Genomic DNA, 26499 nt, shown 5'->3' on the forward strand with positions numbered 1-26499 from the left:
AATGAAAAACTTGGGGTGAAGCCCCATTAAAATTAATGGGAGTTTTGCTACTGGCTTCAATAGGTCCAGATTTCACCCTTCATGAATGGAATTGTCATCCACATCATAATTCAGGAACCATCTTTCTACTGTGTGTTTATATAGCACTTAACACAATGGGGTCTTTCTTCATCCATGACTGGGCTCCTAAGTGCTACTGCAATACAAATAAGAAATTATGGGACTCTTGTGGTAATGAATCATCCTGCATTTTCATAGTATGTTTTAAGTAAGTCGGTCCCAAACCACGTTACAAACTTTACTGATTGCACAAAAGTGTGTTTGTATTCCTTTGCTCCCCACTGAAATGTATCCATCTCTGGGATACATGGACAGCCCTTTAATGTCCCTTGCCAGCACCACCTGACACTCTAGGACAGGAAGTGAGGAATTATGCTGTATACAAATGAAATTATGGGGAAATTTAGGCAAGTAAGCATGTAATTATTCATGTTGAAATGTGATTGGTGCATGTTATTAGAACTCCTACTCTGATGAGAAGTACTCTGGGATTTTTGGCAAATAGTCAGGACCTTGGAATTGTGTCTCATCTGAAAGCACTTCCAGATGTACAGATCCTTCTCACCCACTGGTTCAGTACTTATTGATTTAGGGTCCGATTCTGCAATCCTTACACACACACACACTGAATAGTACTTACATCAGTAATCCCATTTAGTTAAATCAACCTACTTGCAAGTACTTGCTGTACGACCAATACGAATAAGGGTGCTGAATCTAGCCCTTTGAGTGAAGAGTGCCACCTACTTAATTGCTAACACTAAGTCATGCAGCATTGTGTCCTTGCATTACATAATTTCATAGCACTGACTGTTTCACCAGAGACTTTTGCCCTTAATAGCAAAGAGCAATACTGTGCAAACGGCTATTAATTTTACCACTGCAACCCTCCAGAATCAGATTCTCAGCTGATTTCAGTTGAGCTACATCAGTTTATACCAGTTAAAATCTGGCTCCTAATAATTGATTCAGTAAGAAGGAATTTCAGGTATTGATACTGGAGAGTATTATTGTATGATTCTGCAGCTTTGAAGGCTTATTCCAAAGCATGTTACTATGGATAGTTACCAAAAGGGTTGCCTCGGTAACAAAACCCAAAAACCTACACTTAATTTCAGAGGGCAGAAGAAGGTCTCATGCCCAGTCGCTGGTGCTATATCTCAGGTACAAGCTGTGAAGGAAAGGTTAGTCTAGAGATTATTATTTTTTTTTGGTTTATTTTTAAATGAAAAGAAAATTGTAGGCCATGTGAAAAGTAAATTACAGATTTCCCTGCTGAAAGTAATGGGTGAAACGAGGACACTGTCTTCCTTGGGAAATTTAAGGAAACCAAATTGCCAGGGGATTAAATCTTGCACATCTTCAGGTTCACATTGTTGTCACAGGTGCAGTTATAATATGGCTCACAATCCGGGCCCGCCCCCAACATTTTGGCACCTGAGGCAGGGGGCTCAAATGATGCCCCCATGTCCCCTCGCTTGGGCCAAAACTTTGAAAGGTCTCAATTCTGCCTTCTTCCTGTTCTACTCCTCTCATGGTACTGCTCTGCTACCTACCCCAATAAAGGAGAACTAACAACTTAAAACGCCTTGTTCAAAAATTTTAAATAACATTTAACTTTCAAACGACTGAACAGCAAATGTAACTTTTCTTCTCTGCATAGTAAACACTGGCATTTTTATGTGTTTGAATAACACTGCTCTATAGCCAAAATGCTTCTGAAATAAATGTAGTCAAACTTTACTAATTCTGGGTCACTGAGAAAGAAAATGATGCTTAAAATTGTTGATTGGCTCTAGTTTTCAAGATATGCTATTGGGTCAGTATATACGACCCTTGACTTGGGAATGGCGGAGGATAAGTGAGTTATAAAGGGAAGGGATCTCAATTTAAACCAGAAATGACTAAAATACATCTTTGACTGGATCTATAAATAAATCTGACTGGGTTTGGACAGTACTTGCTTTTTAGGCAAAACAATGAATGATGCAATCTGAAGCTGGTATTGCGTCATACATGATATGAATTACATCATGTTATGCCTAGAAGTCATGGATGATGTAATCATAACGAAGCTTACATCACTCTGCTGAACAAATTGCCCTATATCAGCTCTAGAAATCATACAGTGTCGTGCTCTCTTATTTGTCAGTGTTTGATTTTGCAAAGGGGCACATTTCTGTTTAGCCAAAGTGAGCAGAGATGCCTCGTACTTGTGTGAACAGTGCAGATAACTTCTGCTATGTTTGTGGTGAAGTGACTTTTCCATCACAAAAGCGCAGTATAACCACTATGGTTAAGAAAGCCTATCACCTTTATTTTGGCTGCAAAATTGGAGATCAGGAAAAGAGGTGGGCCCCACACATATGCTGCAACACTTGTGCAACAAATCTTTGCCAGTGGTTGAACAGGAAAAGGAAATCTATGCCTTTTGCAGTGCCAATGATTTGGAGAGAGCCAACAGATCATACTAGCAATTGTTACTTCTGCATGGTGCCTCCAGTTGGGAAAGGTGTGTCAAAGAAGAAGTGGACTGTGCATTATCCAAACATTCCATCAGCTATACGCCCAGTACTCCACGGAGAAGGACTGCCGGTTCCTGATGCACCAGAATCTTTCTCACTTGAGTCAGATGAGGAAGAGGATGAAACTTCTGGTCCTGAACCATCAATGTGACAGGACCCACATTTTCTCCCATCCTCCTCCTCTGAACCACACCTCATAACACAAGGTGAACTGAATGACCTTGTCAGGGATTTGGAACTACCCAAGAGTAAGGCAGAGCTGTTGGGCTCCAGACTACGGCAGTGGAATCTCCTGGCAGGTGATGTTAGGGTTTCCATATTCCGTGACCGTCAAAAGGATCTTATCCCATTCTTCTTCATGGAAGGTGATCTTGTAGCCTGCAACAACATCGATGGTGTGATGGCAGCCCTCAACATCATTCACGATCCAGATGAGTGGAGACTGTTCATTGATTCATCGAAGACGAGTCTTAAAGCTGTTTTACTGCATAATGGTAATGTTTTGCCATCAATTCCAGTTGGTCATGCAGTCCATATGAAGGAAACCTATGACAACATGAAACAACTTTTGAGGTGCATAAACTATGACCAACATCAGTGGCAGCTTTGTGGTGATTTGAAGGTTGTTGCTCTCTTGCTTGGTCTGCAGACTGGATACACAAAGTACTGCTGTTTTCTCTGCGAATGGGATAGTCGTGCAAGAGATTCCCACTACATCAAGAAAGATTGGCCACTCCGACAGTCATTGGAGCCTGGGAGGAAAAGTGTTCAGCATCCACCACTTGTTGAATCAAGGAAGATTTTGTTACCACCCTTACACATCAAGCTGGGTCTGATGAAGAACTTTGTCAAGGCCATTGACAAAACACAAGCAGCTTTCAAGTACCTCCGTGGAAAATTTCCAAGGTTAAGTCAAGCTAAGATAAAGGAAGGTGTCTTTGTTGGTCCTCAGATTCCTGAACTTCTTCGAGATGATGCATTTGACCATGCACTGCGTGGCAAGGAAAAGACGGCATGGAAAGCCTTCCAGTTAGTGGCAATAAATTTTCTCAGAAACAACAAGGCAGACAACTACAGGTTGTTGGTGGAAAACCTCCTCAAGGCATACAAAAGCCTTGGTTGCAACATGTCACTAAAGATACATATTTTGCACTCTCATCTGGATTTTTTTCCACCGAACTGCGGAGCAGTGAGCGACGAGCACGGCGAGCGATTTCACCACGACATTGCAACAATGGAGAAACGCCTTCAGGGCAAATGGAGCCCATCAATGCTTGCAGACTATTGCTGGACAGTGACAAGAGATGCTCCATTTAATGAATACAAGAGACAAGCCAAGAAGCGCCGAGTAGACACTGAATAGGACTAAACTATGTACATAATAGTGTTTTGCCTTTTGTTTCATAATACATTTTATTTATATAATCCTTTTGCTGATTTTTAAAGTGTTACATAAACAGGACAGGTGAAATATTATCATGTAAAGCAACCATAAACACATGAAAAGACCTAGGTTTACAATTTGATTAAAACTCTACTATCTACACAATATACATAGACATAAAATGTAAAAACCTAAATATCTTAGAAACAGTAGCCAATCAGTTGTTTTAATTGTCACATTTGAATTCAGCACATCAAAATACTTAATAAATAGCACATTTTATCTCTGAAGTAGACGACTTCTCAAAAATTGTAGACCAGGGTAATCAAAGTGGTCTTTTTCCATGCCTTCTTAGCTGCAAAGATTTGAACTGCTTCCTGAAGGTCCACAGTCTGGGCCAGCTCATGCTCTATTGAGATGGTTGCAAGGCCGACCAGCCTCTCCTGTGTCAGTGTGGAGCGTAGATGTGTTTTTATTAACTTCAGCTTGGAGAAGCTGTATTCTCCACTGGCAACTGTTACAGGAAGTGTTAAAAGTATGCAGAGTAACAGAAGCATTTGGAAAGAGGTTGATCATCTTATTTGTGCACATATATTCCAGAACAGCCTTTGGAGTTGATCCTGCTGAAATGTATCTTGAAAGGGCTTTCAGTTCATCACCCTAAATCACTCGCATCAGTATCGCACATGCCACCATGTGTCAACACTGTCTCTAGTGCCCTGCATTGCTGGTGTAGGTCTTCTTCAGGTATAGCAAGAAGTTTTGGAATATCACACAACATCCCAAGTATACTGCTGTTTTCCTTGAGCTGCATGAAACATTCTTCAACTGACTGTATTGCACAATCTCAGGGCCGGATTAACTTTTTGTGGGCCCGGCGCCAAACATAGTGGTGGGCCCCCATGTGGTTGTGATGAACCCCTTCCAGATATGGTCCTAGCGTGACAGCACCATTGATGCCATAGTAAATGTGGTATTGGCGGGATGGGAATGAAAACATGTATTCAAAAACAAAATAAGATATTTGAAGCCAAACTGAGACCTCCACTCAGCCCATAGAGAACAAACTGGGCTAACATCAATGTACTCAGAACACCACTGAATTTGGTTTGTGTGGGAGGGGGGTTGTTTGTTAGTTTTGTCTTTTTTCTTTAAACACTCAGGGCCTGCTTAGGGCCCCGAACACAGGTGCTTAATTAGCACACTTGTGAGCCATATTAAGCCCGGATGCAGCAGTCAGTGGTGTCACACCTGCATCTCCCCACCACCACCTCCTCCACCCAAAGTTATGTTTTCTAAATAGATTTTTTGAAAGCTGCATTTTCTACTTTGGTACAATAATGTTTACAAAACTTTGGTGTGGGGAGGAAAATTGCTGGTGCCCATCTTTTGCAGGGAGAAAGGGCTACTGAAACACACGCACTTTACCACAAAGGCTACCACAATCCAGCCTCAAGTTCCTACCCAATCTTCACACCTGGGCTCTCCTCCCATCCTTCCTACTGTTCCCATCCCACACAACTAACCCCCTAACAAAGGCTCTCCTCAATCTCCCTGCTATGCCCACTCCCTACACACTTTCACCCCAGGGCTGTCACCCCTCTCTCTCTATCTATCTATATATAAATAAAATCTCACACACACCCCTTCAACCCAGACTCTCCCCTCCTTCCCCCTGCCACACCAACCCCCACCTTAACACCCTTCTTCCTCTGCCACACCAACCCCCACAGAGTCACCACCAGCTCCCGCATCGCACCTGGACTTGCCCCACAACTGCCCCTTTTCCCCAAAACTGGGCTGCACCCCCTCCCCTCCCCGGAGTGCAGGGAGGTAGTTTCTGGGCATTCCCACTGGCAGGAGGCATGGCAGCCAGCACTGACAAGGCCCGCTGTCACTGACCCCCCTGCTCCCAGGCACCACAGACAATCCGTGTGTGAGTGGGTGCTGAGGAAGTGTGAGGGGAGTGCAGGGTCAGGGCAGGGGTTAGGGTGGGCAGGGTCAGGGCAGGGGTTAGGATGGGCAGAGGGCTGGGGGGTGGGCTGGGGTCGGGGGGGGTGCTCACGCAGGGGGCTGGAGGGGGTATGCTCCAATTCCAGCCCCTGCCCCAAGGCCTCACCCCGGCTCGTCTTCTCCTCCTTCCCAGAGTGGTGTGCTGCAGCTCGCTCAGTCTTGCCCCCCTCCTGCCTGCAAGGCTGATCCAACTGACCAATGGGAGGGGGGTGGAAGTAGCACGCTGGGGAAAGAGGTGAGGGAGAGGCCTCTCCCCGCCTCTTCTTCTCCTCCTCCCCCCTGGACTCGGAGCAGTGTGCTGCACTCCCCTGGCAAGACGTAGGTAGCACGCTGGGGAAAGGGGCGGGGCAGGAGCCAGGCTGCCAGCAGAGGCTGCCACGGAGCTGCAGCAGCCTGCAGCATCAAGCTCTGACCCCACAGGAGGGGGGGGGGGGGCGGGGCCGGAGGAGAGCGCGCCGGGGCCCCTTTTGACCGTGGGCCGGGCGACATTATAAATCTGGTATTGCACAATCTAGCACCTGGTTAAATAATTCAATTTTGAATTGTTGTTTGGGGTCTCTTATGGGATTATCCCGTGCCTCGTAATCAAAATGTCGTCTTCTTTGGTGACTCTTGTATTCTTGAATGGATGGGAAAATAGCTTCAGTGTGAAGTTCCTCTGCCAATTTCTGTGCACTCTTCAGAACATTTTGAAATCCCTCCTCTGACCGGTAAGACTGTAGGTATGACTTTGCTTTGTCCAGGTGTTCCATTGCTCCAGATATATCGAGGTCAACACCTTGGAGTCTCTTGCTTACAACATTTATTTCAAACAGTATGTCATGCCACGACACTAAGCCACACAGAAATTTGAAGTTATGTATGTTTCTGGTGATTCCATTTCCCTCTGCCACTGTTCTCCCATGAACAGTTCCTGTCATAGCATTATCCTCCATAGTGGCAACTATGGCATCATCTATCTTCCCAATTTGGTGTTTGATAGGCTTTATCGTCTCCACTCGACTTTCCCATCGTGTGGCAGTCAGTGGTTTCAGTGTCAAACAGGATGTTCCCAGATGTTTCTTCAAAATTTGCCATCGATGAGTTGATGCAGAGAAAAATATAGATGCTTTGAATTACATCATAAAATTCAGCAGCCTCACTAGAAGCTGGTGCTGTATCACTGACCACCAAGTTTGATGAATGAGAACTGCATGGGACAAAAAAAGCTCGAGGGTTTAACTCTTGGATCCGTGTCTGCACTCCTGTGTTCTTTCCTCTCATGTTGGCACCATTATTGTAGCCCTGACCTCTCATGTCAGCTATCGCAGTTCCCAAATCTTCCAGCTTTTTAAGAAGCACATTTGTCATACCAGCTCCTGTAGTATCATCAATGTCAATAAATTCTAGAAAATGCTCTATGACAGTCACCATTGCAGGGACATTTTCACTAGGTTCTGTTGTTGTTACGAAACGCACCATTAAAGTCATTTGTTCCGTATGGCTGATGTCAGGTGTGCAGTCCAGAATAACAGAGTAATATCTTGCTGACTTCAGATCTGCCACAATCTTCTGTTTGACTTTTGTTGCCAGTAACTATAGGATCTCATTTTGAATGTTTTTTCCAAGGTAGTGGTGTGTGTACATTTCTTGGGTGGTGACTCTTCTTAGATGCTCCTGTAGGTACAGCATCAAACTCAACCATCAGCTCCACAATTTTAAGGAAGTTTCCATTGTCTGGCACATTCAGCTGATCTGAAGTGCCACGCAGTGCTAGGTTTTGGGTAGCAAGCATTCTCACAATGGCAATGAACCTTTTCAGAATGTTTTGCCAGTAAAGAGACTCTGATGCAATCTTCTCTTGATACTGATCATCTATGGTGGCCTTTAACCTTAGTCTCATCTCAAGCTCTTTCCACCTAGAATCATAGAATCATAGACTTTAAGGTCAGGAGGGACCATTATGATCATCAAGTCTGACATCCGGGACAAAGCAGGCCCCAGAAACTCACCCACCCACTCCTGTATCAAACCTGTGTCTGAGCCACTGAAGTCCTCAAATCATGGTTTAAAGACTTCAAGGTGCAGAGAATCTTGCAGCAAGTGACCCATGCCCCACGCTGCAGAGGAAGGCAAAAAACCCCCAGGGCCTCTGCCAATCTGCCCTGGAGGAAAATTCCTTCCCGACGCCAAATATGAGATCAGCTAAACCCTGAGCATGTGGGCAAGACTCACCAGCCAGACGCCCAGGAAAGAATTCTCTGTGGTAACTCAGATCCCACCCCATCTAACATCCCATCACAAGCCATTGGGCATATTTACCACTAGTAGTCAAAGACTAATTAATTGCCAAAATTAGGCTATCCCATTATATTATCAAGCTTAGTCTTGAAGCCAGATATGTCTTTTGCCCCCACACCTCCCCTTGGAAGGCTGTTCCAGAACTTCACTCCTCTGATGGTTAGAAACCTTCATCTAATTTCAAGTCTAAACTTCCTGATGGCCAGTTTATATCCATTTGTTCTTGTGTCTACATTGGTACTGAGCTTAAATAATTCCTCTCCCTCCCTGGTATTTATTCCTCTGATATATTTATAGAGAGCAATCATATCTCCCCTCAGCCTTCTTTTGGTTAGGCTAAACAAGCCAAGCTCTTTGAGTCTCCTTTCATATGACAGGTTTTCCATTCTTCGGATCATCCTAGGAGCCCTTCTCTGAACCTGTTCCAGTTTGAATTCATCCTTCTTAAACATGGGAGACCAGAACTGCACACAGTATTCCAGATGAGGTCATACCAGTGCCTTGTATAACGGTACTAACACCACCTTATCTCTACTGGAAATACCTCGCCTGATGCATCCCAAGACTGCATTAGCTTTTTCACGGCCATATCACATTGGCAGCTCATAGTCATCCTGTGATCAACCAATACTCCGAGGTCCTTCTCCTCCTCTGTTACTTCCAACTGAAGCCTCCCCAGCTTATAACAATAGTTCTTGTTATTAATCCCTAAATGCACGACCTTGCACTTTTCACTATTAAATTTCATCCTATTACTATTACTCCAGTTTACAAGGTCATTCAGATCTTCCTGTATGATATCCCGGTCCTTCTCTGTATTGGCAATACCTCCCAGCTTTGTGTCATCTGCAAACTTTATTAGCACATTCCCACTTTTTGTGCCAAGGTCAGTAATAAAAAGATTAAATAAGACTAGTCCCAAAACCAATCCCTGAGGAACTCCACTAGTAACCTCCCTCCAGCCTGACCGTTCACCTTTCAGTACGACCCGTTGTAGTCTCCCCTTTAACCAGTTCCTTATCCACCTTTCAATTTTCATATTGATCCCATCTTTTCCAATTTAGCTAATAATTCCCCATGTGGAACCGTATCAAATGCCTTACTGAAATCGAGGTAATTAGCTCCACTGCATTTTCTTTGTCTAAAAAATGTTACCTTCTCAAAGAAGGAGATCAGGTTGGTTTGGCACGATCTACCTTTTGTAAAACTATGTTGTATTTTGTCCCAATTACCATTGACCTCAATGTCCTTGACTACTTTTTCCTTCAAAATTTTTTCCAAGACCTTGCATACTACAGATATCAAACTGACAGGCCTGTAGTTGCCCGGATCACTTTTTTCCCCTTTCTTAAAGATAGGAACTATGTTAGCAATTCTCCAGTCATACGGTACAACCCCTGAGTTTACAGATTCATTAAAAATTCTTGCTAATGGGCTTGCAATTTCATGTGCCAGTTCCTTTAATATTCTTGAATGAAGATTATCTGGGCCCCCTGATTTCATCCCATTAAGCTGTTCGAGTTTGGCTTCTACCTCAGATGTGGTAACATCTACCTCCATATCCTCATTCCCATTTGTTATCCTGCCATTATCCCTAAGCTCCTCATTAGCCTCATTAAAGACTGAGGCAAAGTATTTGTTTAGATTTTGGGCCATGCCTAGATTATTCTTAACCTCCACTCCATCCTCAGTGTTTAGCAGTCCCACTTCTTCTTTCTTTGTTTTCTTCTTATTTATATGGCTATAAAACCTTTTACTATTGGTTTTAATTCCCTTTGCAAGGTCCAACTTTACATGGCTTTTGGCCTTTCTCAATTTATCCCTACATGTTCTGACCTCAATAAGATAGCTTTCCTTGCTGATCACTCCCATCTTCCATTCCTTGTAGGCTTTCTGCTTTTTCTTAATCACCTCTCTGAGATGCTTGCTCATCCAGCTTGGTCTACAACTCCTGCCTATGAATTTCCCCCCCTTTCTTGGGATTCAGGCTTCTGATAGTTACTTCAAGTCAAAGTTGCAGAAATGCCAGGCTTCCTCCACCTTTAGATCTTCAGTCCAATCCACTTCCCTAACTAATTTCCTTTAATTCTTTAAAGTTAGCCCTTTTGAAATCAAAAACCCTAGTCGCAGATCTAATTTTGTTTATCCTTCCATTTAGTTTAAACTGAATTAGGTCATGATCACTTGAACCAAGATTGTCCCCTACAACCATTTCTTCTATGAGGTGCTCACTACTCACCAAAACCAAATCTAAAATGGCATCCCCTCTTGTTGGTTCAGCAACTACTTGGTGAAGGAATCCATCAGCTATTGCATCTAGGAAAATCTGAGCCCTATTATATTATTACTAGCACTTGTCCTCCAGTCTATATCTGGGAAGTTAGTCTCCCATGATCACACAATTCCCATTAGTATTTACTTCATTAAAAACATTAAAAAGGTCTCTATCCATATCCAAATCAGATCCCGACGATCTATAGCACATCCCAAGCACTATCTCACTATGCATCTGAAGAAGTGAGGTTCTTACCCACGAAAGCTTATGCTCCCAATACTTCTGTTAGTCTTAAAGGTGCCACAGGACCCTCTGTTACTTTTCACAGATTCAGACTAACACGGCTACCCCTCTGATACTATCTCAGGGGAGGCTCTAGTAGCTTTCTTCCCCAATATGATTTTTGCCCAGACAGACTGTCTTACGCATTCCATCCCTTCTTATTTCTTTACAGTCTACCTCATCATTGATATACAATGCCACTCCACCACCTTTGCCTTTATTTCTGTCTTTCCTAAACAGCACATACCCTTCAATACCTGTACTCCAGTCATGACTACTATTCCACCATGTTTCTGTTATCCCTATAATATCTGTTATCCGCCATGTTTCACTTTCTGCACCAGTAACTCTAGTTCCTCCATTTTGTTACCTAGGCTTCTCGCATTGGTGTACAAACATCTTAATTCTTGCTGTTTGGGTTCACTCACATTCTTTACCCGATTAGGCCCAGACATTCTACCGCCAGTATCACCTATTAGACTGATATCTACACTACCCTTCCTCCGTATGTCCATTCTCCTACCCATGACAGTATCCTTTTTTGCTTTGTTTTCTTCCCTCTCAATGTTAAAATCCGGCGTGGAGATTACCTGAACATCTCCCAACCATCTCCCCCCAATTCCCAATTTAAAGCTCTCTTAATCAGTTGTGCCAGCCTCCATCCTAGAAGTCTATTTCCCTCCCTACTCAGGTGAAGTCCATCCCGAGAGAACAGTCCTCTGTCCATGAATGCCTCCCAGTGGCCATACATCCCAAAGCCCTCCTTATAGCACCATTGCCTGAGCCATCTGTTGATCGCCATAATCTTGTCACACCTTTGTTGCCCTTCTCTAGGAACAGGCAGAATCCCACTGAAGATCACCTGAGCCTCGATTTCCTTAAGTGTCTTCCCCAGCCTGGCATAGTCTCCCTTGATGCATTCTAGCGAGAATCTAGCCGTATCATTTGTTCCCACATGAAGGACAATCAGCGGATTCTTTCCGGCTCCCATTAGGATCCTCTTCAGCCTCAGGTCCACATCCTATATCTTAGCACCCGGCAGACAGCACACTCTTCTGTTCTCTGGATCAGCTCTGGTTACAGGCCTGTCTATTCTTCTCCGTAAGGAGTCCCCAATCACGTAGACCTGCCTTTTCCTGGTGACGGTACGATTCTCCGGTCTATCCCCTGTTCCCTCTGGCTGCATGTCCTCTTGATTCCTGTTCACCCTTGCAATCCTCTGCAACCCATCCCGTATCCTCCTGGGGCTCATGTTTGGTGTCATCTCCATTGACCCTTCCCCTCTCCTTATAGGGCTAGCTGCTCTTCTCTTCTTCCTTGCCCTCTCACCTTCAGCGACCACCTGCTATGCCCCTTCTTCATTTTCCAACTCCGCAAACTGTTCCTGAGCTCTATTGCTCCTTCACTAGCCCGACTTTTCCTCTGCCTGGTTCACTTAGTCACATGCTTCCACCATCCACTTTCCTCACCCAGCAGTCTCCCCTCAGAGTTCTTTGGTCCTGCTACCATCTGCAAGCCTGAGCTTTTCCCTTCATCCTCATCATGTCTTTGCTCCATCATCCGCTCAACCCCCTTCTAAACTCAACCAGAGTTTCCACCTGCATCTCCAATCCTCGGATCTTTTCTTCCATCAGCTCTATCAGGCAGCACTTCATGCAGACAAAACTCTTTTCAGGTACCTCCTCCAGGATCATGTACATGTCGCAGCTTCCACATCCAGTCATCTTCATTGTCTCTTCCGCTGCTTGGGTCACTACAACTGCTGCCTCTGTATCTGTCATAGGCTTCCCACCTAAATCCTGTAAATCTATGATTCTGTCTCTTGTGCCCGCCTTCCTCCAGCACAGCACTCTACCAGCACTGTGCATCTAGAGCAGAGAGAATACATATGCACCAGCAGCAGACACAATTTTCTACACTCTGGATCCTAGTGGCGCTCCCCCACACACGCACCGTCTGGCACCTGAGGTGGCCACCTCAGTTCGCCTCATGGTAAGGCCAGCCCTGCTCTCAACTAATTGTACAGATTCTGGGCTGTTAAGGCAAAGCATTGAGCACAGGGTACCGCAGCGTCACACTCCACAGGGCTCAGTGATGCTAGTGCAGGGGTGGACAAACTTTCTGGCCTGAGGGCCACATCGGGCTTGCAAAACTGTGCAAGGCTGTGCCTCCCCAAACAGCCTGGCCCCCGCCCCCTCTCCACCCCCTCCCACTACCCGCTCCCCCTCAGAACCTCCGACCCATCCAACCCCCCCTGCTCCTTGTCCCCTGACTGCCCCCTCCCAGGACCTGCTGCCCCTAACTGCCCCCCGGGACTCCACCCCCATCCAACCCCCCCCGCTCCCTGTCCCCTGACTGCCCCGACCCCTATCCACACCCGCCCCCTGACAGGCCCCCTGGGACTCCCATACCTATCAAACACCCCCTGATCCTCGCCCCTGAACCTCCGCCCCATCCAACCGCCCCCTGCTCTCCATCCCCTGCCCATCCCCCGGGACTCTCTGCCCCCTTACCATGCTGCTCAGAGCATCAGGACTGGCTTGTTGGAAAGCCTGAGAGGTGCTCAGGTGCAAGCTGCGCTGCCCGCGTGGCGGTGTGGCTGCAGGGGAAAAGGGCCAGCGGGTGGGAGGGGCTGGGGGTTAGCCTCCGCGACCGGGAGCTCAAGGGCTGGGCAGGATGGTCCTGCGGGCTGTAGTTTGCTCATCTTTGAGCTAGTGGGTAATGTAGCTTCAAAGAAGATGTAGGCTGCACTCATCTCTGCAGCCAGCATGCTCAGCTGGGTGGTGTGGGCTGGTGGAGATGGAGTCGTGAATTTCTCAGGGGTATTCTTGACACCAATTAATGGGCCAGATCCTCAGATGGAGTAAATCGGCATCACTCCATTCACTTCAATGCAATCATGAGCTACAGATCAAGAATCCAGTCAAAAGAGGTCTGATTTTAAAAGCCTGCTCACAAATAATTGCTCACGTGTGCACTAAGGTCCACAGAAGAATAAGTCACAGAAATTGGGCCAAACACGTAGCTGGTGTAAATGAAGTAGTGAACAGAGCTGCACTGACGTACAGCAGCTGAGGATCTTGCACCAGTTCTGGCCATAGCCCACGTGTGAGCAGTTACCTGTGAGTATCTCATAGCAGGCTTTTAAAATCAGGCGTGTTTCTATTGACTGTAGAGGCTCAACAGAAAAGCAGATTTCAATACACAGAGCACTAACGAGCTATTCCTAAGAGAGAAAAATATGATTGTTGTTACAGGCCCAGACTTAGCAGGTAGCTTGGCTCTAGTGGTGTGACTTAAGAGCAAGTGGTGGTGCTTATATTACAGCAGTGCAATGTTGTCTGCTGCCTGCTGCTGCTCTTAAACCAGCAGCAAAAAGTTTGGGGCGAGTATAACCTGGATGTGCTGCACAGTGTCATCATATAGCATGCAGCCAGCGTGAACATGAGTGGGAGGGGAGTGCTGAGCCAAGCAACAGCAGCAAGAAAAGAAGCAGCTCTGCCAAGTTACTGTCTGCGCCAGCCAGCCAGCCATTTTCTTCAGCAAAATCACCCTATACTGCTGGCCTCCTATGTTCCAGCCTGTGTGCGGCGAAAGGGACTGAGTGAAGGAAGAGGAAGAGGTGCGGATGAACAATACGCTGAGTCCTCTGTATAGGACAGGGGTCCTATATGTTCTGGCTATGACGTTGACATTGCATTTGTTATTACCCTCTGGCTGGGGTGAATTACACGATGAATCATCTTTGCTTAACGTGCTCTAAGTGACGTTCATGTAATATTTAGCCTGCATTTTTCATGTGGTTTTCTCATTTCTAGAGTTACCCTTCTATTCCCTCCCCTTCAGGGTATCCTCCCGCCCCAATCCTTAGAATGTGTAGCTGAGAGGTGAACTCTTACCGAAGGAGGGAATCCAGAGGAGGACAACATAAATCAGGACGCATCAAAAATAGCCATGTAAGTAATAAATAAATAATAATCTATGCTTAACAATGGCACCTAACGTTTAGATGACCCCTAACCCCACCATCACAAGACCTTGGGTTAGTAGGATTTGATGCATCAGTGAAGAACATTTTTATAAGCAGGAGTGTTTTGCCACAAAACTGACATTTTTCTAGGGTGTTTTATCCTCCAGGGCTGAAGAGTGAAATGAGAGATGTTTCTGATGAGATATCATGCAAAGTCTACCTACCTCCACTGCAGGTGGTTGCATATTCATTCTGCTAATGACGATTCTTGATTCTCCTTTCACATTTAAAATAGGATAGCCAGAACGAGCCATTTGGAAAATGCTGAGAAAGATTGAGCTATAGCCAAAAGGGGGAGGGAGATGGTGATAGAGTGTTGCTTTATCTGTCATCCATCATTTTGTAAGGAAACTGGAGATCAGCATCAGTGATAGCCCAAGTAAGCCTATTTAAAAATGACAGGTTTCAGAGTAGCAGCCGTGTTAGTCTGTATCCGCCAAAAGAACAGGAGTACTTGTGGCACCTTAGAGACTAACAAATTTATTAGAGCATAAGCTGTGGGCTGTAGTCCATGAAAGCTTATGCTCTAATAAATTTGTTAGTCTCTAAGGTGCCACAAGTACTCCTGTTCCTATTTAAAAAAAACGTTTGGAGGGAGATGCAGGGATCCCAAGAGAAGTTCTTGAGCTCCTAAATGTCAAGGGGGAGAAGGGGACCAGAATCCAGCCTTGCAGAGCCAGCCATGAGTAGAGGGAGGATCAACTATTTCTAAAGACCATATCTACACCACAAAGTTAAGTTGACATAAGTTCCATCGACGTTCATCCATTGTAAAAATTAAACCATGTTTTCACGTCCCCACAGTGCTCCTTGTGATGCCAGAGCACCTCCACAATAGGTGCTCTTGCACTGATGGAGAGAGCAGTGCACTGGGGGTAGCTATTCCATTGTGCAACTCGCCACCATCTGCTGCTGGGCATTCTAGGAAGGATTCACAGTGCCTCATGGGGGCAGACTCAGCATCCCATGATGCAGTTTTCTCTGTCCCGTCATTCCATGATCTTCCTAGTGCGTTTCGCACTGCTTTTCAACAGACCCCGCAAACTGTGCACCTACCATGTCTGTCAGAAAGCATGGATTCTGCACTGCTCTCCAGGATTGTGGTGAGCGTTATGAACACAACGTGCCTGATCCTGCAGTATTTCATGAGCTGCAAATCTGATGACACCGTGTTGCCTGCTTTGCTGTGTGCCATGGACAGAAACAATTCAAGATTGCTGTTGGCATTCAAGGAGCAGCTGTACATGGTGAACCGTTGGTTCTGGGCATGAGAAACAAGCACTGAGTAGTGGGATCACATTGTTATGCAGGTATGGGATGACAAGCAGCATCTGCAGAACTTTTGGATGTGCAAAAGTTCCTGGAACTGTGTGTGGAGCTTTCCCTGCCCTCCAGTGCAAGGACACCAAAATGAGAGCTGCTTTCTCGGTGGAGAAGTGCGTGGCGATCGCTGTGTGGAAGCTGGCAACACGAGACTGCCACTGATCAGTCGTGAATCAGTTTGGAGTGGAGAAGTCCACCATGGGGGTTGCAGTGATACAAGTGTGCAGGGCCATTAATTGCTTCCTGATACAAAGGACTGTGACTCTGGGCAATGTGCGTGAAATAGTGGATGGGTCTGAGGCAATGGGATTCTCTAACTGCGGTGGGGCAATAGATAGCACTCATACCCCCATTTTGGTCCCAGACTATCTTGCGATGGAGTACATCAACGGAAAGGGCTACTCTTCTATGGTATTGCAAGTGCTGGTGGATCACTGGGGTAGTTTCACTGACATCAACATGTGCTGGTCAGGGAAAGTGCATACCACATGCATCTTCAGGAACACCAGCCTGTACAGAAAGCTGCAAGCAGGGACTTTTGTTCCAGACCAGAAGATTTCTGTTGGGGATATTGAAATGCCAATAGTGATTCTGGGAGGCCCAGCCTACCCCTTGCTCCCATGGCTCATGAAGCCTTTGTGAAAGTGAAATAGAAATAGAATGAATTAAAGAATGCTGTATGTACCTTTAAGTAGAAATGAGAAATGCTGCAAGCCAGGGGGCAGGAAAGCAGACATTAACTGCTTAACGAATTGCCCCACTTAAGGGCAATTGGTGAAGCATTAGCTTTAGATCGATAAGAGTTAATAAGGAAGCAGGATATGCATATTGTGCCCTATGCAAATTTTACAATTTTCCTCTCTCTGTCCCTTTGTTTAGTTCGCACCCTTTTATCTGTATAAATAAGACTTTGAATCTTGCATGGGAGCTCACATTATCTGAATGTATTAGCAGAGCGCTGTGCTAATAAAACAGAGTGGTCTGACAAACTATGAGTCCTGAGTCTAACTTTGACAATTTGGAGGTTCCACTGAGATGGCAACGGTCTTCACTGGGGCCCTGTGATACCTGACCATTTTTATAGGATGACCGTGGCAGCCGGCATCTGGGCATTTGGCCCGAGCGGTCCTCCACCTAAACAGAAGGGCGCACGACCACAGTGAGGTCTACGCCATCGAACCTGTTGGTTCCCACTCTATTCTGGTAGGGATCCCGGGATCTGACATCAGGAATCTGGTCAGGTAATTATTTCTGTGTTTTGTCCGGACTGAGGACTGTCCCATCTCTGTGTCTATCCGTCCTCCTGTGGAGTATTTAAGTCTGGGTGCCATCTCCATCCGGGGATCGGCAGACCAAGGGGTTCCTGTCCCCGCAGTCTGAGTGAGTGAAATCTGCACAATCGCAGCCGCACCGCACCTTGGGTAAACCCTTGGTGTGAAAGAAAGGGCAATTGAGGCAGCAGCCAGGGGTGGCTCTAGGCACCAGCAAAGGAAGCACATGCTTGGGGCAGCCCATTTGCAGGGGCGGCAGGGATCCAGCATGGCAGCTGAGAACCAACAGGGGCAACTGGGAGCTGTAGTTCGTTGGTTAGCTCCCTGCCTATAGAGCCAGCCCTGGAGCAGGAAAAGAACTACATTTACCAGCATTCCCTTGGCCCCTACCAACAGGAAAGAGGGCGGGAGTGAGGAAGCTGAGACCTCATGCTGTAGCCTGCTGTGAATGGAGAGCTGCGCTGTGAGTAGGGATTCCATATTTTAACATTCAAAAAATAGGACACTCCACGGGGAGGGAGGGTAGCCCCACCCTGCCCCCATCCACTCCCTCCGACTGCCCCCCACAGAAACCACAACCCATCCAACCCCCCTGCTCCCTGTCCCCTGATCACCCCCTCCTGGGACCACTGCCCCAACTGCCCCGCAGGACCCCACCCCCTATCTAAGCCCCACTGGTCCTTGTACCCAACTTCCCCCTTCCTGAGATTTCCCCCCCCCACCCGCAACTTCCCCTCTAGGACCCCACCCCCTACCTGTCCCCTGACAACCCCCTGGGACTCCCATGACTATCCAACTGCTGCCTGTTCCCTAACTGCCCCCCAAAGCCCTGACCCATCTAACCCCCCCTTCTCCCTGCCCCTGACTGCCCCCTCGAACCTCCGCCCCATCCAACCCCCCCTGCTCCCTGTCCCTTTACTGCCCCCCCCCCAGAACCCCCTACCCCTTCTCCAACCCCGTTACCGTGCCATTCAGACCAGCATGTCTGGCTTCATGCAGCGCCAGACACACTGCTGCATACATGCTGACGTGCTCCCCTGCGGAGCCACAGGCTCCGCCTCCCACCCAGCACCTGCCTTTCAGATTTGAACACCTCAAAATTCAGGCGTGCTCAAGCTCCATTTGGGCAGCTGTTACTTCATTTCTCCCAAATCAAATATACTGATCCACTGTAACTTGCTGTAGAAAAAGTAGGATAAAATTGAGCAAGAAATGCTTCTCAGTGGTTATTAGGACTGGAATTGCTATTTTCAACAGCCATTGCCTTTTGTTTGTTTGTTCGTTTGTTTAAAAGGAAGACAGTGATATTGCAATGGGAAATTCCCCATAGAAAGAAAGAGTGGAACAAAAGAATAATAAAGGCACCTCAACTTTTCCTCATTTATGTAGGACAGTGTTATAATAGGCATCCAGATATCCTCCAGTCACACAAGCTGAAAATTGATGCACTTTACTGCAGTTCTGTAACCATGTTGGAACTAATCCTGTCTGTGTTCTGTGCACATCTAAAATTCCTGCTGAATGACCTGCCGTGGGAACGAGTTACCAGTGACCCAGGTCTGCGGCGGAAGGAGGGTGCAGGTGGAGTGGGTGATCCCAGGGCTGGGGCAGCAGGAGGTGTGTGTGGGGGGAGTAGGGGGAACCCAGAGCTGGGGCAGCAGGGTGTGTGTGTGGGAGAGCCGAGGGCTGGGGCAGCAAGGGGGTGCGGGTGGGGGAGGTGAGAGCCCAGGGCTGGGGCGGCAGGGGGGTGTGGGTCAGGGGGGTGAGAGCCCAGGGCTGGGGCGGTGCGGCAAGGAGCCCAGGGCTGGGACGGGGGGCAGCCAAAATTTTTTTTGCTTGGAGCGGCAAAAAACCTAGAGCCGGCCCTAACTGGAAATACGCCCCCTGAAATATGTTGAGGGGTCAGACTTGATAAACCAGTTTGGCTTAGAGATAGAGAAGAAGTTCCTGTTTGATTCATGTTCATAGAGCCATAGCCTAATAGCCAAGGCAGGAAGGGATAAGAAAGTGTACCAGGGCAAGTGCAGGGGTAGGATCTGGTCAAGTGCCCAGCTCTCTCTCAGGTTTGTGGGTGAGAGCTAGGACAGGTCTCTGTTGGATAAAGGACAACGCCCTGCTCCTTACAATCCTCTGTGTCCATGGGAGAGAAGGGATGAATCCCTCCTTGAGAATCTCAGCAGCTTCCTAGGAAGGAGCCAGTGCTCTTCTCAGAGGGCCTTCTCCTGGACCTCACAGGGGTCTGATGCTCTCACTCCACAAGCCTGCCTGGGGCCTTGTAGTTAGTGCTCAACAGAACCAGGAAGAGCCCTGTTGTCGAGCACCAGTGCCTTCCCTCTATCCCTGAAGGTGGAAGGGCCCCAACGCTGCCATGCACTCACTGCTCTGACCATGGATGGCTCTCAGGTAGCAGGACACAATGGAAATGTGGATCATCCAGTCTCTCATTTCCAGGCCTCCCCAGGGCTAAGGTAAAATCCCTGCTCCCCCTGACCATTATGCTCACCTCCAAGATATGCTGGAGATAGTCTGTGCTGGGGGTTGCTGTCATCAAACTCTTCAGCATGGCATCCATGTCTCTGGGCAGGCCTTCTTCAGAGCCTGCCAGTGGAGGGAGACCATGGGTCAGGGTTATGGAACCTGGGGCTACACCTGCCAGGATGACAGCTGGCTCTGCAGTCCTTGCCCAGAGCAGCTCTCTGCAGAGGGCCTGGTTCACAGCAGGTAGGGAACAGCCAAGCTGCTAGGGATGGGAGCTGGGCTTCCTGGCAGAGTCCAGCATCTGCAAGGAAGGGATTCCTTACAGAGGGGCAACATAATCTCCCGCAGTGTGGGAGTCTGGCCCTGACACTTGATTAAATCCTATGGCCTGTTCCCACCTCTGCCCACCCCACACCCAAATCAGAGCAGCTCCAGCTACCGAAGAGAGCAAAAACCAGAGGCCTTCCTGGCCCTTGGGACAGAGGAGTAGGTTGATGATCTACCTGGATGTGAATTTTGGTCTTCTCCATGCCTATGCTCTATACTCCCTTCAGGACAGTGCACAGGAACCCACCAGGGACTGCTCCACCCTTGTGTTTGTCCCTACTTCAGTCTGCTTCATCTCTGTGCCAACCGTTTCCTCCTTCACCTCCCTGCAGCACCCGACAGGGTGTGTGTGTGGAGGGTCAGCATGGTCCCCTTAAAAGCCCAGTCACCACTTAACCAGGACAAGAAGAACTTGACTCCAGCCAAGCTCATTCTCTGCCCTGCCTCCCCAAGAGGAACACTCCTAACCCACAGCACCTGCAGCAGCAGATCCTACAGCCAGTTGGAGCCAGCCCGCCTCACCCCTCCTGGTGGTGGGAGGGGAATAAGAGAAAGGACCAAAGAAGGAAAAGATGAAGAGAAAGGAAGGAGGGATGGAGGAAAAGGTAAAACGAAAAGGACAAACCCTAATGTCCCCAGTGATTGTATGGGACAAAATCCCAGGTGGGGAATAAAATTCTGCCACCTTAAACTAGTGCTTTCCATGCCTAGAATTCAGCTGGCACCAGATGGATCAGACTGAACAGGTTCCAAACCTCTCAGAGGCTCTTACCTTGTAAACAGGGACGTCTGTTTTCTAGTAAAATCAGTAAAAGGAAAGGAGAAAACTCGAAAGAGGCTCCTCCTTGCACGCACGTACGTGAACCCTAAAACTCTCCCAGTCCTCAGAGAGACCTCGAGAAGGAAACTTGCTGAAGCAAAGCCACAGGGGTCTCTGAGGTTTCCCTGGCCCTGCACCCCTATCCTGCCTGGGTGATGTCAGCATCTCTCTGTGAGGTCACAACCTCCCTACCACCTTTGACTAATAGCCTGAGATCCTGCAAAAGGCCTTTGTGATATCACTGCCACCCCCCCCCGAAGTGCTAATGTCCTGCTGCTGGCCAGACACTTTGAAGGTTTGAGCTTGTCATAACTATAAAGGGAAGGGTAACAGCCCTTCTGTGTACAGTACTATAAAATCCGTCCTGGCCAGAGACTCCAAAATCCTTTTACCTGTAAAGGGTAAAGAAGCTCAGGTAACCTGGCTGACACCTGACCCAAAGGACCAGTAAGGGGACAAGATACTTTCAAATCTTGGTGGGGGGAAGGCTTTTGTTTGTGCTCTTTGTTTTGGGGGGTGGTTCGCTCTTGGGACTGAGAGGGACCAGACATCAATCCAGGTTCTCCAAACCTTTCTGAACAAGTCTCTCATATTTCCAACTTGTAAGTAAACAGCCAGGCAAGGCATGTTAGTTTTGATCTTTGTTTTCTCAACTTGTAAATGTACCTTTTTGCTAGAGTGTTTATCTCTGTTTGCTGTAACTTTGAACCTAAGGTTAGAGGGGATTCCTCTGGACACTTTACATTTGATTACCCTGTAAAGTTATTTTCCATCCGATTTTACAGAGATGATTTTTACCTTTTTCTTTAATTAAAAGCCTTCTTTTTAAGAACCTGATTGATTTTTTTCCTTGTTTTTAGATCCAAGGGGGTTGGATCTTGATCCACCAGGAGTTGGTGGGAGAAAGGAGGGGGATGGTTAATTTCTCCTTGTTTTAAGATCCAAGGGGTTTGGATCTGTAATCACCAGGGTATTGGTGAAGAGTCTCTCAAGGCTACCCAGGGAAGGGAATTAGCATCTTGGGAGTGGTGGCAGCGGACCAGATCTAAGCTGATATTTAAGCTTAGAAGTTTTCATGCAGGCCCCCACATTTGTACCCTAAAGTTCAGAGTGGGGAAGCACCTTGACAGAGCTACTCTCTGTGGATCACCCCACTCAATGCTTGTTCATTCTAGGAAGCAAGCCGGCTAGACAGAAAAACATAAGAGGCTGCTCCCAATGCTACACTCAGTTTTTCCAAAACTAGTAGACTTGATGGCCAGAAGAGACCTTTACAGCATCTAATCTAACCCCCTGCATGATCATGGGCTTCCTGTATAGTACAATAGTTACTTTTTGGGAACACACATTCCAGAAAGGCATCTAGACATCAAGAGATGGAGAATCCACCACTTTCCCTTTTAGTGAGTGCCGGGGGCTTCATATCCCCTTCCACTAGCTCCCCATTTACAGTGAGCCAGAGCAGTACCTGCAGCAGGGAGCAGGAGTTGCTGATGGCCTCAGAGGCACAGCCCCTGCAGTGCCTCAGGCATTTGGCGCAAGTGCCGGATGATGAGGAGCTGGTGCATCACTTTGGCCGTGACGTCCTCCTGCTGCATGGGAACGAGAACCTGTCAGAGACTCAAATGCCCCGAGGAATCATGGGGAATTAAGAGCACCTGGAACCAGCAGCATTTCCACACATTACCTGCCCACCACTGAGGGATGGATTCACCTCCTGACCCCCAGAATGGAGTCTTGTTGTCCTTTCTAGTAACCTCCAGTACAAATCCCCTCCTTGAAGGGTGAGCTCCTGCCACCTCCCCCTCAGCGCCCTTGACAGCTGATCCACCTCCAAACCACAGCTCAAGTTCTCAGAACCCTCTCCTCCCACCCCCACCCAGGTTGGGCAGGGAGGGGCCTCTAGCACGGGTGGGCAGGAGGGATTCTGGCAGCAGTGAAGTGGGTTGCGGGTAGGTCGAGATCTTGCCCCAAGTCATCCCAGACACTAATGCTGAAGCCACAGGATGGCAGCCCTGGTGAATGGGGCAGATCAGCAGCCCCTGCTGACTGAAACCTCCCGTTCTCTCTAGGTGGTGGCTCGGGTGACACGGACACTAGGCCACTGGCAACTGGGTGAGGCCCTTTGGGAGAGGAGAGGGGCGCAGAGGGCACTTAGGGGACTCCTCTGCTCTTCCCAAGAGCAAAAGCACCGTACCCTGAGAAAATAAGTCCGTGATGAGGTAACGCTTGTCATTAATTAGCCTTGCTAAAGAGCTGTGTTGGAGCTGCTCCGGGGACAAGCTGGTTCCCTCCTGCTCATGGAGGTGAATTCATCTCCCTTCCCAGTAGCACCTGCTCTCGCTCTCATTCCCCATCACGGTCTTTGCTGCCAGGCCAGCGAATGGCGATAGGATGGGAATGAGGCCTGGGCCCCGCCCCAATCTCCTGAGTCTAATGCAGCTGCTTAGCTTGTCCCCCATCAGCTCTTGGGCTTCCCCCAGGAGGGAGTAGGCCAGGACCAGACCAGCCTGGCTGACACGCACAGGGCCAGCTCCAGAGTATTTGCCACACCAAGCGGCAAAAAAAAAAAAAAAAAAAAAAAAAAAAAGCTGCGATCCCGATCGCGATCTGCGGTCAGGGCCGGCTCTAGGTTTTTTGATTCCCCAAGTCAAAAAATGTTTGGCTGCCCCCAGTCCCAGCCCTGGGCTCCTCGTTGCACCCCCCTGCAGCCCCATCCCTGGGCTCTCACCCCTTGACCCGCACCCCCCTTCCTCCCGAGCCCTGGGCTGTCACCTTCCCCACCCGCATCCCCCTGCCGCCCCAACCCTGGGCTCTCCCACACACACACCCTGCTGAACCAGCTCGGGTTCCCCCTACCCCCCCACCATTGCCCCACTCACACACACACCACCTGCCACCCCAACCTTGGGCTCACACCCCGCCCCCCCACCTGCACCGTCCTTCCGCCGCAGCCCTGGGTCACTGGTAACTCGCTCCCACGGCAGGTCATTCCGCAGGAATTTTAGATGTGCACAGAACACAGACCGGATTAGTTCCCATATGGTTACAGAACTGCAATAAAGTGGAACAATTTTCAGCTTGTGTGATTGGAGGATATCTGGATGCATATTATAAGACTGTCCTACATATATGAGGAAAAGTTGAGGTGCCTTTATTATTCTTTTGTTCCACTCTTTCTTTCTATGGGGAATTTGCCAATGCAATATCACTGTCTTCCTTTTAAACAAACAAACAAACAAAAGGCAATGGCTGTTGAAAATAGCAATTCCAGTCCTAATAACCACTGAGAAGCATTTCTAGCTCAATTTCATCCTACTTTTTCTACAGCAAGTTACAGTGGATCAGTATATTTGATTTGGGAGAAATGAAGTAACCGTTGCCCAAACGGAGCTTGAGCACTCCTGAATTTTGAGGTGTTCAAATCTGAAAGGCAGGTGCTGGGCGGGAGGGGGAGCCTGTGGCTCCGCAGGGGAGCACGGCAGCATGTATGCAGCAGCGTGTCTGGCGCTGCACGAAGTCAGACACGCTGGTTTGAGTGGCACGTTAAGTGGGTTGGGGGTTCCCTGGTGGTAGGGTGACCAGATCACAGGGATGAAATATCGGGATGTGGGGAGGGGCGGAGGGGGGGTGGAGCAAAAAAAAAAAAACAGTTTCGCAGGGGCAGGGGGCATTAGCAGGCACGTGCTGCCCACCCCAGGGGCAAAAGCTGGCCCCGATGCAGAAGGGGCTGGGGATAAAGAGGGCATGGGAGGGACACCGATAAGAAGCGCTGTGAAGCAAAGTCCGGGGCTGGCCGCGGGGCAGCGGCAGTGCATGTGAGCCGGGGACCCCGGGGGCAGCGCGGCGCGGGCGTGCAGGGGGCCAGGGCTGGCACAGCCGAGCCACAGCAGCGGCCGGTCTCCTGAGGGGCTCCCCAGGGCTCCAGGCTGTGCAAGGGGCAGGAGCCAGGGCTTTTCCCAGCCCCGCAGAGCCTCCCGCCCCCCAGCCCGCCGTGGGCACATGCGGCGCATCCCGCCACTGCCAGGGAGCCCCGCGCCTCTCCCGCTCGGCTGCGCTCCAGCGGCTCCTTCCCGGCGGGGCGAGCCGCTGGAGCGCAGCCGAGCAAGAGAGGCGCGGGGCTCCCTGGCAGCGGCGGGGAAGTTTATGGGGACCCCGGCTGGCCCCTCGCCCCTGTCCGCCAGCCTCCCTGCCTGGGACAAGTCTCGCCCCCGCAGCCCCTCTTCGCCGCGTGTCTCAGGCGGCCCACGCTGCCCACCCGGGCCGGAGCCAGCCCCGGCTGCTGCCTGCACGCAGCCCAGGCCATGCCCAGCTAGCCCCCGGCAGCCGCGGCAACTTTCCCTTCCCCTCCCACGCTCCTGGTAGTTGCCCGACCCTCCTCCCTCCTCCTAACCTCCTCCCTCCATGGAGAGATCCAATGGGGGAAGGAGGGGGCAGAGTCGGGGGGGGGCGTGAGCGCCGGAGCGGAGGGCAAAATTGCTTTTTTGTCCAGTGTCCCGACCGGGACACTGGACAAAGAAGGAAATATCGGGACTGTCCCGATCAAATCGGGACGTCTGGTCACCCTACCTGGTGGGGGCAGTAAATGGACAGAGAGCGGGGGGGGGTTGGATGGGTCAGGAGGTTGGGGGGGCAGTTAGGGGACAGGAGGCAGTTGGATAGTCATGGGAGTCCCAGGGAGTTGTCAGGGGACAGGTAGGGGGTGGGGTCCTAGAGGGGAAGTTGGTGGGGGGTCTCAGGAAGGGGGAAGTTGGGTACAAGGACCAGTGGAGCTTAGATAGGGGGTGGAGTCCTGCGGGGCAGTTGGGGCAGTGGTCCCGGGTAGGGGTGATCAGGGGACAGGGAGCAGGGGGGTTGGATGGGTTGTGGTTTCTCTGGGGGGCAGTCGGATGGGGGCGGGGTGGGGCTACCCTCCCTCCCCGTGGAGTGTCCTATTTTTTGAATGTTAAAATATGGAATCCCTACTCACAGCGCAGCTCTCCATTCACAGCAGGCTACAGCATGAGGTCTCAGCTTCCTCACTCCCTCATCCTCTTTCCTGTTGGTAGTGGCCAAGGGAATGCTGGGAAATGTAGTTCTTTCCCTGCTCCAGGGCTGGCTCTGTAGTCAGGGAGCTAACCAACGAACTACAGCTCCCAGGGGCCTCTGTTGGTTCTCTGCTGCCATGCTGGATCCCTGCCGCACCTGCAAATGGGCTGCCCCAAGCACGTGTTTGCTTTGCTGGTGCCTAGAGCCGCCCCTGCCACCACCCCACCCATCTGGCTGACAGCGTCTATGGCCTTGGGACCCAGCAAGGGGGCTAGATACCAGGTCTTTTCCGCAGGGTCCCCCTGGTTCAAATCGCCAGCCTGCTCGAAGGCCGTGTGGTGGGCATCCATATCCCCTCCGTCCTTAACCAGGGGCAGCAATTTAGTGTCGAGGCTCCCTGCAG

The sequence above is a fragment of the Chrysemys picta genome, chromosome 3 (assembly GCF_011386835.1).
Source record: "Chrysemys picta bellii isolate R12L10 chromosome 3, ASM1138683v2, whole genome shotgun sequence".
Taxonomy (NCBI): domain Eukaryota; kingdom Metazoa; phylum Chordata; order Testudines; family Emydidae; genus Chrysemys; species Chrysemys picta.